Consider the following 18,258-nt stretch of genomic DNA (forward strand, 5'->3'; position numbering starts at 1 on the left):
CTCCTGCTCTGCTACATGCGCTCCACTTTGGCTTTGGTCGTCGGTCATCGGCCAGCAGTTCTCGGAGCGCGTGGTGTGTTGCGTCGTCATCGTCGTCGTCGTCGTCGTCGTCGTTACAAGAGAAAATAATGTTATGTGTAGTAAACTATATTGCAATGTAACTTGGCGTATCTGGTAGGATATCAGGTAACATAATAATGACGCTTGAACTTGTCGCGCAACATTTTGTCTGATGCACTACATGCAGTAAATGCAAATCTCGCCCAACGAAGTACTCAATACTTCCATTCAATACAGAATGTCACATTACATGTTTTAGTTATTTGTCAGCTGAGTGCCCGATCTTGCCTGTGATTAAATACTAACTCTTGTTTTTGTGGCGAATTAAAAGTTTCTAAAGTCCTGATTGGTTGAGCTCAAAAGTTTTGCTATAAGTGATTTTCGATTTCATGGTTTTGAGCCGGTTTCATTCCACCGAATGTGCTATTTCGTCTAAGCAACTTTGAATTATTAGGCAGGTACCTTGATAATTGAGCACACGTAAACTTAAACTGCCAGATGTTTAACGGTTACAACGCCTAGACGATTTCTCTCGTCTCTTCATCAATATTATGTCCTGGAACCGAAAAAAGTTACCGATTTTCAAAAATACTGCATGTTATTGCCACACTAGAAATTTGAATATCTTAAGAAAATCAGGACAAATGCTTGAATATGAAAAATAAATCAGGACGCCCAAATAAGATCTCAAAATAGGGAAAGGACACGTACTTCTACATCAGAACGGATGGTATCCCTACTTAGGCGTGGATGTTATTGCCTTGCCCACGCCAATGGGTGGCTGGGTCCAATGTACAAAGATGATACTCCACACCCCCTTTTTTTAAACTCTCGCTACAGTGGAACAAAAAACTGAGTGAGGATTGCACTACAAACTGCGCTGTGCGATAGGAATGCAGCTTGTTATCGGAGACAGGCGAAGGTGCATTATCATGCATTGAGGTAAACTACAATACTTTTCTACATCATAAATCGAATTCTCAAAGAGAAAAAATAGATTCGAAAAGTTTTAGACCAGAAGAACGAACGTCATATCATCAAAATAAATTTCTTATCTAGAAAAGAAAGCACGGAACCGCTGACATAACGCACGTAAAAGCATCATCAACATCAGCAGAATCCGTGGCAGCTGTCAGTTCGTAAAAGATCTATTGTGTGAAAATCTGTATGTACACGCGAATACGCGAATTTCACGTCAATGTCCCCTGAAAATCAATATGGATGTTTTCCATCCAATTTTTCTTGAAAAAAAAATTGCAATTTTTGCTCCAAATAATGATTTGACGCAGAACTTCGTCTTTAGGGATAGCCTATCATTCTGTAAAATAAACATCTGAAATTGGAACTTGCAAAGATATTTGTTTAATTTCTAATGCTTATAACTCAGTAATTTTTCAATGGATTTTCTGCATTCTTGCAGCAATCGATTGGAAAATAAGCTGAGCGTCCACATAAGTGCAGAAATTGCAGTTTTAGGATGCTAGCGATTGCATAAGCCTTGTTGAAAGCGGATTTAGACTTATCATGGCAAAGCGAGATACTCAAAAACAATATGGTTATTTCCTGAACGGAGATGATACACAAAGACTGAAAGTTAACCGCAAACGCCACTATGAAATCAAAGATAGCGGCTTTAGGTTTCTAGAAGACAGCCTAAATGATCAAATATCATCCAGTGTTGATATTTTCAGACGACATTTCTAAATCCAAGGTGACGATTCATGGTTTCCGGATGGTTTCCGGCTCTACATTTTCGAAACAAAACAATAAAACTGATATACTCGCGCTGTTATTTCGATTCGAACAGTTTCATTTTCCCTTGATTTCTTTCGGCTTCTATCAACGAATCACTTCTTTTTCTTTTTCCCTCTTTCGGATCATTCCAAATGAAACTAATGTCTATTTCAATCGACGGAGAGAGTGACGGAGGAAGAGACTCTTTCCTTTCCCTCAGCGTCTCAATTGAAATTAGCACCGCGTCGCGTCGTTTGATGGTAGTTTTCTACACGCTCGTTCAATTTTACTCTAAATTGGTTAGAAAGTACTCACTTTCGTATTTTGATTCAAAATGTCAAAAAATGAGTAATATTGATTAACGAAACTGAGTAACTTTCACCCAGTTTTCGTATTTTTTTTGTTTTGCTCACTTTTGGGTAACCGTTCATTTTATAACAGTTTGCTGTAAACAAAAGCTAAGCATTTAACAGTTCCCTGTTTGTTTCGCTTATTCGTACATGGATTTAGTTTTGAAAGTACTGCAACGAATAGTTTACAGTAAAATTACAATCCGCTCTTTGATATATGAGCCACAAGTCAAATAAGTGTGTGCTGCAGTTGTGAGGGGACGAAACGCGAAGAATGAGTGCATAAAAACATCGGACACGGCCGCTTGTTCGAATAACTTCAGTTTTTGTTACATTGATTTTGTAACATATTGATCAAGCTATTTGAGTGGTCAGATTCATATTCTTAAATCATGGAAGAGACGGTAATGCTAATTCTTTTTGTAATACTAGTTGGTTCCTGTATAGCTGGAAGTATACTTTTAATCGTGATGCTGTTAGAGGAAAAACTAAAAATGTGTATATGTTCGGTGCTAGGTTGTTGGTGGGAACTGCTCTTACAGTCATAATACCAGAAGGAATTCGTTCCTTGTACGATGGAAGCTCGGATGGAAGCAATCTTGAAGTTAAATACGTGGGCACCTCTCTAACACCGGACAATAAACACAGCGCTGATTTATCCACATTTGGGCTCTCCCTAGCTGGGCTTTGTCTTCATGATACTTGTACCGAGTTGTAGCTGTTTTACGCGAAGCAATCCGAAAGATGGTAATAATATAAAATATTAATAATTAGGTAACTTGATGGGAAATAAATCTACAACATTTTAACGATTTTTCTTTTGTTGTTTTCAAATTTTAATTTCCGAATTTCCTAATGCTTTCTTTTGCGTAGGGAAGTCAAATTAACGAAACTGAGTAACAGTTACTCAGTTTGGCTAATGCATGCTTTTCTTAAATGAGTAAGTAGTACTCAGTTTTTGACATTTATCTATGCTACTCAAAAATGAGTAACTACAACGTTACTTTGTTTAGGGTAGATCCACTTTTAACGAAATTGAGTCAAATTTTACCCAATTTAGAGTAAAAACGGCCGAGCGTGTAATACCGCAGGCCGTAGTTAGAACGGCAATGGCATTTAATAAATACGTTACGCAAGTTCCGATCAATATTTCCTTCCTCTTTCCTATATATATACTGTATGGAAGCCTTCTGTCTCCGTCAGCGCTCATCGCCATTTTCAATTGAGATTCGTCATGTGAGAGTGATAGTGATAATCTTCGCTTTCAATTAAAAAGCGTTTGTATCAATTGAAGGCCCTTCAGTTGTCAGAATCACAGCAAGAGCTTTCGACTGTGTGTCATGTGACTCACGAAGTGCTCGAAAATAATACAAAAGCTTTTCAATTGAAAGCGACGGGTCAAAGCGTCACTATAACCTGATAATTGTCAATTGAAAATGACTTTGTCAGGCTCTGTTCCGGAGAACAGCTCAAAATGGTTAAAAACCATTCAATACCCAGAACCGGGTTAGTACACAGACGTCATTTTGAAATTCAAAATGACTAAATAAGCTAAGAAATATAACAATTTTTTTTTCAAATTTTATAACCCCCTAATACTGTAACCTGTGCGGTTGCAATTATAGCCCCGAGTGAAAAAAATTCCCCTAGTTTTGGGTACCGCTGCAAGAGCGTATACAATTACCTCGATTTGGATACTCCCGGATACTCTAAACAGAGCTGACACGATGGTCCCCCAGCGAAACAGGGCGGAAACTTGCGACATGGAACTGCAAATCGTTCTGCTTTCCAGGATGCGACAGGATAATCTACGACGAGCGCCGCAGGAACTTTGTTGGACAGGACAGAAGGTATGGAAAAGCGAGCACCGGGCGGCTACTTTCTACCAGAGTTGTGGCACCACCAGCGAGCTGGGAATCGGCTTCATAGTACTGGGCAAGATGCGCCAACGCGTGATGGGGTGGCAGCCGATCAACGCAAAGATGTGCAAGTTGAGGTTAAAGGGCCGGTTTTTCAACTACAGCATCATCAACGTGCACTGTCCACATGAAGGAAGACCAGACGACGAGAAGGAAGCGTTCTACGCGCAGCTGAAGCAGGTCTACGATAGCTGCCCGCGACGGGAGGTGAAAATCGTCATTGGGGACTAGAATGTTAAGGTAGGACGGGAGACAATGTACAGACCAGTAATCGGACCAGACAGCCTGCATGCCGTGTTTAATGATAACGGTCATCGGTGCGTAAACTTTGCAGCCTTCTGCGGTATGGTAGTTCGAAGTACCTTCTTTCCCCGCAAAGGTATTCACAAATCCACCTGGAGATCACCCGACCAACAGACAGAGAACCAAATCGACCACGTTTTATTCGACATCAGGTTCTTGTCCGACATCATCAACGTTCGTACCTACCGCAGTGCGAATATAGATTCGGACCACTACCTAGTAGCTGTGTGCATGCGCTCAAAACTATCGACGGTGTATAACACCCGCCAAAGTCAAACACCGCGACCAAACATTGAGCAACTGCGGGACGCCGAGGCTGCACAGGAACACGCGCAGCCGCTGGAGACAGAGCTTCCCACGGAAGAGCAGCTTGGCACAGCTACCCTTGAAGATGGCTGGAGGAGCATCCGATCCGCCATAGGTAGCACTGCTGTAGCGCTACTAGGTACAAGGGCCCAAAATCCTAGAAACGACTGGTTTGACGGCGAATGCAAACGGTTAGTCGAGGAGAAGAACGCAGCACGAGCGAGAGTGCTGCAACACCGTACGAGAGCGAACGTGGAATGATACCGACAGGCACGGAACAGCCAAAACTCGGTCCTCCGAAGGAAGAAGCGCCAGCTAGAGGACCGAGATCGCGTAGCGATGGAAGAGCTGTACCAAGCTAACGACACACGGAAGTTCTACGAGAAGCTGAACAGCTCCCGCAAAGGCTTCGTGCCGCAAGCCGATATGTGCAGGAGCTTGAACGGCAACCCCTTTACAGACGATTGTGAGGTGATCGAATGGTGGAAGCAGCACTTCGACGAGGATTTAAACGGCGATGCAGTAGAGTGCGAGGACGGTATGGCAACTGACCTTGGTGCAAGAGCAGAAGACATCAGGATTCCAGTCCTCGATCTCCTGGAGGCGGAGGAGAAGATTGGCCGGCTGAAAAACAATAAAGCTGCTGGAGTGGACCAACTCCCCAGCGAGCTATTGAAATACGGTGGAGAAGCACTGGCTAGAGCCGTGCACTGGGTCATTGTCAAGGTTTGGGAGGAAGAACGAGTCTCGGAGGAGTGGATGGAGGGTATTGTGTGCCCCATCTATAAAAACACAAGCTGGAGTGCTGCAACCAACGGGCAATCACTCTGCTGAACGCCGCCTACAAGGTACTCTCCCAAATACTCTGCCGTCGACTATCAACATTTGCAAAGCAGTTCGTGGGGCACTACCAGGCGGGATTTATGGGTGCCCGCGCCACCACGGATCAGATATTCGCGGTTCGGCAGGCTATGCAGAAATTCCGCGAATATAAAGTGCCCACACATCATTTGTTCATCGATTTTAAATCGGCGTACGACACAATCGATCGGGACCAGCTATGGCAAATTATGCACGACTACGGATTTCCGGACAAACTGACGCGGTTGGTCAAAGCGACTATGGATCGAGTGATGTGTATAGTTCAGTATCGGGGGCACTCTCGAGCCCCTTCAAAACCCGAAGAGGTCTAAGGCAAGGTGATGGTCTCTCGTGCCCACTGTTTGACATTGCCCTGGAAGATGTCATTAGAAGAGCGGGGATTGACACGAGTGGCACGATATTCCAAAAGTCGGTTCAACTGTTTGGTTTCGCCAACGATATCGACATTATGGCTCGGACCTTTGTGAAGATGGCGGATACGTACATCGGACTAAAGGCTGAAGTCAAACAGATTGGACTGGTCATCAATGCAACGAAGACGAAGCACACGAACAGAAGGGGTTCACGAGAAGACAGTACTAACCTCCCACCTCCAGTTCAAGTTGAAGTTCATATTTTTGAAGTTAGGCACCTGAATTTGAAAATCTAGTAATTCAACCAGGGAAAACCAGGGAAAAGTGGTCAGGTTTTGAGCGCTTATTATTCAGTCATTTATAATCAGGTTTTCGAGGTTTTGGCATCAATCGATCAGAAATTCTTTTACGGTTTAATTCATGTAACAAAAACAAACTATTGTTTGAGATACACTATTGAAAAACTGGTAATTAATAACGATCGTCTAAATTATACCGCGCATCCAATCCAGAGCCGTAGCTACTCCGTTTCGCGTGGGGGGGCAGAGAATTTTTATTTGATAAAACGTTATTTTTTGTGGAGTAAGCAGTTTAAAATCGTTATGTGCTCGACAAAAAAAGGATCTTTACGCGTCCATCGGAGTTCTCGGGTACTCACAAATTAAAATTCTTATACCATTTGCAGTTTTCGTCCCATTTCGATTGTTTTAGCACCTAAAGATTTAGAAGCTCATTCATTTTCAAATAAGCGTTAGGGGTGTCCCGTAAGAATTTTCTTATTCTAGAAAGGTTCTAGGTTTTCCGGGTTTATATTCCCGGAATTTAACGGAAATAAAGCAGGGATATAAACTTTATCATTTCTGTCTTAAAGTGGCGAGCCAGCTTGTGGTTAAAACCCTCCTTATTAAAGAAAAAAAATCTACAACTTGTTAACTTGAAAGAGCAGGTTTACAGTGTGTAATTGAGTTTCAGGGGACCAATTTTTTACGAAGGTTCAGCTAGTTTTACTCTAACTGAGTAAGAGCTTCGTACATTTACTTTATATTCATATCGAGCTTGTATCCAAATACCAAGCCGTAAAAATACTTACCTCAATTGAGGAGTAATGGAGGATATACAGTAGGGCGCCAGTGTGATGTATGAAAAAGGTCATTCGAATATCGTTTAGCGGTAGGGTTCAAAAGTCCCCCTTTGTCGGCCTTTGGGAACACGTCCCTCAAGCGATCAATGTTTCAACTTTCTGACTGATGAAATGCACAGGTGAAAGTTCATTATATCGTCGATATCGATTTTTTTATGCCAAATGTCTAAAAGATGCATGAAACATCGAGATCTGGTGCACCTTATCGGAAAAAAAATTTTTTGGATGATTTTTTTCGAGAAGACGAAACTTTTGAGCCCTATCGTTAAACGAAATTCGAATAAATCCAGCTTCGAGAGTCGCCGACCGATGTCAACTAACGATACTGAGAGAATCTATTCGCGAATAAATACTGAGAGAATGGAGCGATTCAACCGCCAGCCCAAATTCTAAATTTTACGATAGGCTTTGTTTGATCAGTGTTTACCATCAGACCAGGTAGAGTGTGGAATGCTTAGTTCAAAGTCCGGTCAGACTACAATTTTTATAGTCTGATTTTATCTTGGACCGAACCGGAACAGAGTTGTTCGGGCCAGGTAACGGTCTGGGTAATGCTTCCGAGATGTGGAAAAGTCTGGCTAAAATATATTGGACTGAACATGAACATGAATCACAAGATCATATTGCAGGAAGTTAGGATACTGGCTCACCGAAAGATTGAAGAACTTATCCTTTTTGGTATATTTGTTGGCCCAAAAATTGTCTGATACCGTTAACATTAAAAAAAACTGATGACTATTCAATAATGCTTATTGCTAATATTTCAGATTTTTCTGTTGGATTTTTTCACCTAGTATCAATCACATACATGAGAAAATGCCCCACCACGCAGGGCAATACAAACGCGTGGGGGGCTAAGCCCCCCCTAGCCCCCCCGGTACCTACGGGCCTGATCCAATCACTACCTCTCTTCCCAAGCACAGTCGACACTAACGGATACAATCGATCTGTTATTGTTGTTGTCACTTTCTGTTTCCGATGCTTATTTACGTTCCTTGTCATTTCATTAGCTACTTAGCCTCTCCTTCTTTCTAACTAACTGACGAAGCCTTGGTATAAAGGTACCGTTCGAACATTTTACCCCATCAATTAAATTTACAAGCAGCAGGCAGCAGCAGGCAGCAGCAGGCATCAGCAGCGGATATCAACACCGATGGCAGTAGGCGAAGTGGATCAGCTAAGGGCCAACTCAGATCGAAAGGGAGCCGAACTGAAAGAGGTAAGAACTGCAGCCAACCACTACCACCGTTGCCCGCGTATGTCTTTGGACTATTTACTAAGGAGACTCGCACCGCCAGGTGGTTTGAGATGCCACCATCATCCAGCGTATGTATATATAGGGTGTAGGCACATAACGTGTGTGAATATTCGTAGCGTGTGTCCCTAATATTAAAGGTGTGTGGCTATCATGTGTGGCTTGCTATATAGCGTGTGTGTATGTTCATGGCGTGTATGCATGTCTGTAGCGAGTGTGTGCATGTTTATAGAGCGTGTGGCCAGTGATGCCACATATACAGATTTATCTGCATTTATACAGATTTTTTGCGTATTTTTCATACAGATATCTGCATATACAGATTACAGATTTTCTGGAAATAATACAGATTTATACAGATTTTTTTGGTTTTCATGGGGTCGTAAATTAAACTTCTTTATATAGTTGAAAACCATAAGTTAACTCGAATGCGGTGGAGCGTGTCGGAGGTTTGATTATATTCATATGCTACGCATAAACGTGTGCATGAATGAATCACGGAAAAAAAGGTAAAACAAGCTATATTGCATTTGGATATGTCCAGTACATATGCAGATTTTATTTTACAGATTATTTCAAATTTTACCAAGGTGATAAGGTTTTTTGAGCTCCAAAATACAGATGAAAATGTGGCATCACTGCGTGTGGCACTGCCACCGGCACCGCCAGGTTTAAAAGGCACCATCATTCAGCGTATGTTTCGGGCTATATAAGAGACTGTTTCTCCTCAAGCAAAGCAGAGGGACGAATGACCGTTGGGGGTTCAATCAAACCCCATCAGTTTCATTACTAAACCGTACCGGTTACATACGGACGCTAGGTGTTAGCAACTGAAAGGAGGAAAGACAAAATAGTACCGGTTATGTCGGGCCAGTTTCACCCGTAATGCTGGTGGCTGTTAGTAGTACATGGCTACTGCAAAATACTGAAATGTCTGGAATTCTGGACGGACTAACCAGTAAACAAGAATAATCGGCAACTGGTACCTTTTGGTGCCTCGAAATTTTGTAATAGAAGCGTTGCAATTCCCTCTACTATTTGTTTAGGGGAACATAAGAATACGGTAGTCAACGTCATGCGGTCGTGTCTTGAATACCACCCTCCTACTATTTTATTAAACCTTGCATGAATGTTGAGTTAAGAAATTTACGTTCTTGCAGCACTGCAAAATATTATTCACCCCAACCTTTTGGCAACATTGTCATTTTTGACATGTTCTTGGTACTGGAATTGTTGGCAAAACCAAGCATCGTTTTATTTACTGTGAAAAAACTTCTGCACGCAAATTTAAATAACACATTCCCTGACAAATTTCTTTCGGAACTGCACCGAAAAAATCTCTCCGCAACTCGTAAAATAACGAGACTAAAACTTAACTCTCGATTCGGAGGTATCCAGCATCCGTTCAGAAAGACTGATTCGTTGTTTCAGAAATAGTGACACTATCCTTGAATTCTTTCAGCTTAAAACTAGGACGAATTTAATGAAAACCTCGAGACACTAAATCTACTCCTCCATCAGTAGAACTCCCAATATAATTTGCCTCGTCAACCAAAGCGTAACTTTGTCGTTTTCAATTATCTATCATTCTATTTATCACCTTCTGAACTGATAACACTAAATCCACCTTCGGCAATCAAATGTGCAAGTAGTTTGGCAAGATTCCTTACCTATGCTTGCTTCAATGCATGTATGCTTTTCAACCGATCGGCGATCATATTCACAAAACTTTTGCGAAAACGCACTATAATCTCGATTGTAACCCTTTTCGGACAAACAGTAAATTATGACCGTGACCATCACTCGCTGATTTTTCAAGACCAATTCAAGAAGCCTATCTAACACTCATCCGTATCATTTTATCAACCGTACTCATTCGTTGTTCCCGGCCCACATAATGCAACTGCTACTGAAAAGCATTTTCGTTGCCCTTTTATGCAGATCCTTCTGTACCAATTCCTCTAAATCATCAAAATCGAGACGCATGTGTTGTTAAGTTAAACGACCAGACGTCCCGCATTTTGCGAAACAGTCCCGCTGCCCAACAAAATGTCCTACTTGGAAAAACGGCCCGCGAAATGTCCCACATTTATCAAAAGTATCTCGCACGCCTTTGAAATGTTCCATGAGCATGAGCATGATTGACCGCCCGTGGTTGCTACTCCGTTATTGCCAGATCAGCAGTAATTACACAGAGAACCAATAGATGATGCTTGGGACCAACATGCATCCTCAATGTGTAAAAACTGGTGACCTTAATCTGTTTATTAGGCAATACCAGCGCCGGCCGCATCCGAATGCAGGTCAAAGAAGGAGTTTGTATAGGAAAATGTTGACGTGATACTCGCTTTATGGAAGCCGAGAACACCTCTGCACTTCCACGAGAAATCACTGGGATGTTGGAAAAAGGGCAAGGCATACAGCAGGGTTCGTTCTGGTAAACGATGCGCTGATTTCGAGCGTCGGGTTCTTTAGATTAAGTGTCACGCCATTACATCCGCTACGATATTCATAATGCGATTCGAACTTATTCAGTTTGACAATGTAACACCGCAACAATAAATCGTACGCAAGGATACTGGATCTTTGACCGAATTGAGACAACTTCAAATGATTGGATATTTCCTTGGAAGGTGATCCTCTTTATACCGAAAGCTATTGCGCGTTGGTGATCTGTCTGAAGATAATACGGCCTCATGAAAGGTATAAACGCGGAGTCTCTAGGGGTTCGGTCAACCGGATATTTTCTATCTAACATATCGGCTAACGACGTCTCTCGTATTCAATTCGTCTGCTCTAAAAAAATACGATCCCGCGAAAAACACACTTGAAAAACGGAATATAAAAATGTTGCGCGCTTATTACGGGAACGAACCATGAGTATCTTTCTTGTCAAACACCGCGATCCTCTGCGTACGACGCGCGCGAAGTAGCTTTTGCCACTCGTAGCAACCAGCTATTTGTCAATCCCGAGTACACGTCGGCTGACGTGATTCTTCGGAAAGTATACATCGCGTTTTCGTTAGTCACGATATTTATCGACCGAACGAAATTTTCGGCTAAATGGTCACTGTGAGACATGAACAAGTATCTGGTTATACTTCGCGAAATCACTTGATTTCGAAAACGTTCATATAAGCAAAACTCTCCCAAGCCGGAAACGCGGTTTACACCGGAGCATTACGCTAATTTTTCCTTCTTCCGACGCTCGGGGACACGACATTTCGATGCGAATGTTACCTATTAAATAGAAAAATTGGCAAAGTTTCATGCATACAAATCCTTAATTATTTAAAAACGCAGATATCCAAATTGACCAGTATACAGTATACAGTATACAGTATACAGAAAAACAAAATGCCGAACTAGTCATAATTGGAGCATAGTATATAAACCATCTGCCCAAAAGCTAGAAAAATCGAAATGTAAAACATACATGTCGTGACCGTCGTGACGCTTGGAGGCAGGCTTGCCAGATCTACGGATTTATCCGTAGATCTACGGATTTGTTCACTTCTACGGATTTACAAATATATGGGAAATCCGTAGAAAAGAAGAAGAAGACAAGAAAAATCCGTAGAAATCCATAAAAATCCGTAGAATCTACGGATTTTTACGAAATAGTTCTGGCATCTCTGCTTGGAGGCCATCTTTCTTCCAAATTTCAAGTGTGACTGCTCGCTCTGAAAATCGTACAAAGAATGAGCCTGAGGCATCGGAGATCTTTCTTTAACCCCAATCAGTCGCGATGACCGTATGGAATTGTCTCTTTTACTCTTTTCGACGGATCTGAGTCTTTCTTAGATAGCAGCACTGCAGTATCTACATAACGGATAAGGAGAACCATTCGTTCTCTCTCTTTTGTTTCAGCTCTAACATTATATTTAACTTAGCAATAAATGGGTATCTTTAACACCCCCAGTGTTGAGTTTATGAACTTATTAAGTGCCAATCGATCATGTTCTTATTATATCCCACAATATTCCCTTTCTCTACTCTCACCTGCTATTTGTTTTGAATAGAACTGTATGAAGCTTGAATTACTTTTCCATTATTAGTAAGACTCTAGAGACAAAGTATAAAATGAAGACCATATATTATGTGCTCTGGATGCAGGTTACATGGAAATTACGTTAAGTGATATAGAGTCGTGTTCGGAACAAGACGAGGAAATGAGAAACTTGAGGATTGCTGTGGCAACCGACACTTGGCCAAAGGAACTACGCAAATATGAAGCACATAAAAGTAATATTCACATTCTTGGAGCACTGCTATGCAAAGGAGATAGGATTATTTTACCAAAAGATTTGAGATTGAGAGCATTGCAATCAGCACATAGCGGTCATATTGGTGAAGTAGCTATGAAACGGATAATGAGGGAATTTTTCTGGTGGCCTAGGATGAGCAATGAAACGGAAAAGTTTGTTAAGAACTGTGATACGTGTGTACTACTTTCACGAAAAAATCGCCCAGTTCCCCTTGTATCACGTAAACTTCCTAATGGACCATGGGATATAATACAGATAGATTTTCTCATGGTTCCAGGATTCGGATCCGGTGAGTTTCTTATGGTTGTTGATACGTATTCACGGTTCTTGTTTGTGAAAGAGATGCATCGTACAAACGCCGATGCAACAAATGCGGCCCTTCTAGATATATTCAAACAATGGGGATTACCACACGTAATGCAGTGACAATGGACCCCCATTTCAAAGCTCTGCATTCTCAAACTTTTGGAAAGACAGAGGAGTAAATGTAACTAAATCCATTCCTATGTGCCCACAGACGAATGGGCTAGTAGAGAGACAAAATCAAGCAATAATTAAAGCATTATCGGCGGCAAAACTGTAAGGTAAAAACTGGCGAGTAACACTAGAAACATTTGTACATAATCACAACATCCTAATACCACACTCGAGACTGAATGTTACACCTTTCGAGTTACTCGTTGGGTGGAAATTCAGAGGCACATTTCCCAGTCTTTGGGCCAACGAAGACGCTCAAGTATTGGATCGAGGAAACATTCGGGAAAAAGATGCAGAAGAAAAGCTCATTAGCACTAAGCATGCAAACCAAGTACAAAAAGCCATTCTGTGCCGAACACGCATCAGTATCGGACGTGTTTGGTGATCGCTCCGATAGAATATAAAACAAAAGACGCGTGAGCAAGTGTTGGCATTGTTTGCCTGGTCGAGTGAAGGTTCAAGGTCGCCCGCCTTTGTGCAACTGTTTCGCATCGTGGCTGTTTGCTGGTGCGTAAGCCGATTTGGCTGCTAAGTGATTTGTGCTACAGCAGTGGACGAGAATCTCAACACAAAGGAGGAAAAAGAAGAAGCCAACAGTTGACAGCGAGTTGTGTCGCTGTGCTGAGTGATCGCACACCCGGCTCGCTGCTGGTGGCTGTTTGGAGCTGCTGTATTGGTGCTGCTGGCTGTAACGGCTGCAGCTTCGACCGTTCGGACAACCAACCCTGCTGAAAGGAGAAGTAAAGAGGTACGTGTTCTGTCGGCTCTAGTGCGCTAGATTTAGCGCGATGGATGTAGATCCCTCGCCTCCCTTGCCACCATTCCCGAACCCCTCCGACCCTGTCCCTCCTGCCAACCATTCCTCTGTTAATTCTCCAGTCCCCCCTCGCCCCAGGCTTTACCCGGACGGATCTCAGGGCAGCTTTACTGTTTTCTTTCGGCCAAAAGCAGGACCGAAATCGAAACCGTTAAACATCCTGCAGATTTCGAAAGACCTGACGAAGGGGTACAAGGCCGTGACCGAAATCTCCAAGGTCAGACCCAACAAGCTCCGTGTCGTGGTCAGCGACCTGGAACAGGCCAACGCTATTGCTCGCTCCGAGCTTTTCACACGCGAGTATCGCGTTTATATACCCGCACGAGACGTGGAGATCGACGGTGTCATAACCGATTCGAGTCTGTCGGTCGAGTGTATCTTGGCAAGCGGTTTTGGCTGCTTCAAAAATGCTTTGTGTCACGACGTAAAAGTAAAGATCATAGATTGCAAGCAATTGCGGTCTGTGTCTCTTGTCAACGGCACAAAAGTGTACACTCCGTCAGACTCGTTTCGTGTTACGTTTGCCGGATCTGCTCTCCCTAGCCACGTCTCGATCGATCGGGTTCGTCTGCCTGTGCGATTGTATGTACCCCGTGTTATGAATTGCACCAATTGCAAGCAGCTAGGCCACACAGCCGCCTACTGCTGCAATAAGGCACGATGTAGCAAGTGTGGAGAAACTCATGCGGACGATACTTCTACCATAACATCGAACCCCTTTGATCTGTTGTCCTCTGATGAAACCGATTCTGACGATTCACCAGCGGGAACATCTTATGCCAATCCTGGGGCGTCTAGAAAGAGGAAAAATATTTCCTCTCCTAAACTTCCCCGAAAAGGTCCTAAGATTTCCCAAAGTGACATGAAAGTTACAAACAAACCAAACAGTGCTGCGGAAAAACCGAAGCAAACTCCTCCTGGGCTTGCAAATTTAAAGTCCCAGAAGGAGTTCCCAGCACTGCCAGGAACATCTAAAACCCCAGTTGTTCCTTTTGCACACCCAGTTGATGAAACAAACTCTGGATTTGTGAAATTCTCTGGCATTGTGGACTGGATCTTTGAAAATTTCAATATACCCGATCCAATTAAAATTTTTCTTATCATTTTTGAAGCAGTTGACTGCCCAATGGCCCCTCCTTGCAGCGATTGTATCCTTCGATGCCTAATTCATCTGCGTATACGTAGGATTCTATCTCTGTCTTACAGTGGAATTGTAGAAGTATTTTACCAAAAATGGATTCATTCAAAGTTTTAATAAATAGAAACAAATGCGATGCATTTTCCCTTTGTGAAACTTGGCTTACTTCAAATATTGATCTCAACTTCCATGATTTTAATATTATTCGCCTTGATCGAGACACCCCATATGGAGGAGTACTTCTAGGGATTAAAAAGTGCTATTAATAGAACTTCTTCCCTCGCCACGTTTGATTTAAGGAGACTTCAACTCTCATGGTGTGGCTTGGGGTTCCCCCTACAATGATAACCGCTCCTCTTTAATCTATAACCTTTGCGATGACTTCGACATGACTATTTTGAACAACGGTGAAATGACACGTATCCCGAAACCTCCAGCGCGCCCAAGCGATTTGGATCTATCCTTATGTTCGACGTCGCTACGGTTGGATTGCACATGGAAGGTAATCCTCGACCCTCACGGTAGCGACCATCTGCCTATTCTTATTTCAATTACTAACGGTTCAACTCGCATGCGACCAATTGACATTCCGTATGACCTCACACGGAATGTCGATTGGAAGTTATACGAGGAAATGATTTCAAAAGCGGTCGAGTCGATTCAACATCATCCACCACTTGAAGAATACAACCTCCTCGCGGGCTTGATTCTCGACGCCGCGTTGCAAGCCCAAACGAAGAAATATCCCGGCGTAACGATCAAAGAGCGGCCTCCAACTCCGTGGTGGGACAAAGAGTGCTCCGATGTCTACACGCAAAGATCCGACGCGTTTTTGGCCTTCCAAAAGGGAGGTATACCCGACGACTATATACGGTATTCGGAGCTTAATACCAAGCTTAAAAGCCTGGCTAAAGCAAAGAAACGCGGATATTGGCGTCGGTTCGTGAACGAGACGTCGAGGGAGACATCGATGAGCACTCTTTGGAACACAGCCCGAAGAATGCGGAATCGCGTAGCGGTCAACGAAAGCGAGGAGTCTTCAAGTCGGTGGATATTTGATTTTGCCAGGAAAGTATGTCCGGACTCTGTTCCTGCGCAAAACTTTGTTCGCGATACGTCTCCGGGTCACGACGCGATAGAATCACCTTTCACGATAGCAGAATTTTCAGTTGCCCTCCTGTCCTGTAACAATAACGCACCTGGGTTAGATAGAATCAAATTCAACTTGTTGAAGAATCTACCCGGTAATGCCAAGAGGCGCTTGTTGAACTTGTTCAATAAGTTCCTGGAGCAAAACATTGTACCGCAGGATTGAAGGCAAGTGAAGGTGATCGCCATCCAATTTTTTTTGAACAATTTTTTGCACAATTTGCTGTCCGAAAAGCACATGCATTTTACGCACGGCGATTTGGCAACTTTTCGCATTAGCTACATGGGTCTTCCCCAGGGCTCATGTTTAAGCCCCCTTCTTTACAACTTTTATGTAAATAACATCGACGAATGTCTGGCTAATTCATGCACGATAAGACAACTTGCAGACGACAGTGTAATCTCTGTAACAGGAGCCAAAGCTGCCGATTTGCAAGGACCATTGCAAGATACCTTGGACAATTTGTCTGCTTGGGCTTTACGGATAGGTATCGAATTCTCTCCGGAGAAGACTGAGATAGTAGTTTTTTCTAGGAAGCATGAACCTGCTCAGCTTCAAACACGATGCATCCATGATAGAAGAAACTCGAGGAATCCCGGATCATTTAGCCGTGCAGCAGATCCCCAAAATTTTTTCCAATAAATATCGAAACATCAACTGCGACAATATGTTCTACACTGACGGATCACTTCTTGATGGGTCCACTGGCTTCGGTATTTTCAATAACAATTTAACCGTCTCCCATAAGCTTGATAATCCTGCTTCTGTTTACGTCGCAGAATTGGCTGCAATTCAGTACACCCTAGGGATTATCGAAGAAATGCCCACGGACCATTATTTCATCTTTACGGACAGTCTCAGTTCCATTGAGACTCTCCGATCGATGAAAGATGTTAAGCACTCTCCGTATTTCCTGGGGAAAATACGGGAACATCTGAGTGCTTTATCCGAAAAATCGTATCAGATTACCTTAGCGTGGGTCCCTTCTCACTACTCGATACCGGGCAATGAGAAAGCGGACTCTTTGGCTAAGGTGGGCGCAACAAACGGTGGAATTTATGAAAGACCAATTGCCTTTAATGAATTTTTCTCATTTGTACGTCAGAATACGATCATCAGTTGGCAAAATGCTTGGACCAGAGGGGAACTGGGAAGGTGGTTACATTCCATAATCCTCAAGGTGTCGACGAACCCGTGGTTCAAGGGGTTGGATGTAGGTCGGGATTTCATTTGCGTGATGTCTATAGATTTGACGCGCATCTCCGTCTATAGATTTGACGCGCATCTCCGTCGTGTTGGGCTCGGGGAAAGTGGTATCTGTGCCTGTGGTGAAGGTTATCACGACATAGAGCACGTTGTTTGGTCATGCCCTGTACACCGTGACGCCAGGTCTAAATTAATGGCTTCCCTGCAGGCCGAAGGTAGGCAGTCGGCTGTTCCTGTTCGTGATGTCTCGGCGAGCCGTGACCTATCCTACATGTCCCTTATATACGTTTTCCTGAAATCCATCCACGCCCCAGTTTAGTCCTATCCCCTTCCGCCTGCATCCAGCCTAACGACAAGAACACGTTAAGACCCCGGATCCGGAAACAGCAATCAGACCCGCACGATACTCTCAAGGCCCGAGGGAGACAACCCAATATGCCAGTAAGTAATATCTTGGCCCAGCAGCGGAACATGTGCTTACCTATGGCAATGAAAACCATCATACAGTAAACCAGTGTTTTTAATCCAGAATATTATAGCTTTGAGTTAGATTTAGTTTCAGCTCGTAGTCGGCAGCGAGGATAAAAAATTTGCTTTTAGTTATTGAGATACTTTAGAAAGTAAGCTACCAGATATAATTGGCGCCGTTAAACATTAAATTGCATTTGTGCCGTGTCAAATAAATTATAGATGAACAAAAAAAAAGTACAAAAAGCCAGAGTATCAGATATCCGTGTCGGTGATACAGTCTACATTAAACAGCAAAAAAAATCAAAGTCAAACCCCACGTTTTCCACAGAACTTTTTACAGTTGTGGCTCAGGAAAGCCCTAGAATGGTGATCGCAAGCAGTAACGGTGTTCAGTATGCTAGAAGTGTCAATGACCTTAAGAAGACACC

This window comes from Wyeomyia smithii, chromosome 3 (assembly GCF_029784165.1).
Source record: "Wyeomyia smithii strain HCP4-BCI-WySm-NY-G18 chromosome 3, ASM2978416v1, whole genome shotgun sequence".
In the NCBI taxonomy this organism is placed as follows: Eukaryota; Metazoa; Arthropoda; class Insecta; order Diptera; family Culicidae; genus Wyeomyia; species Wyeomyia smithii.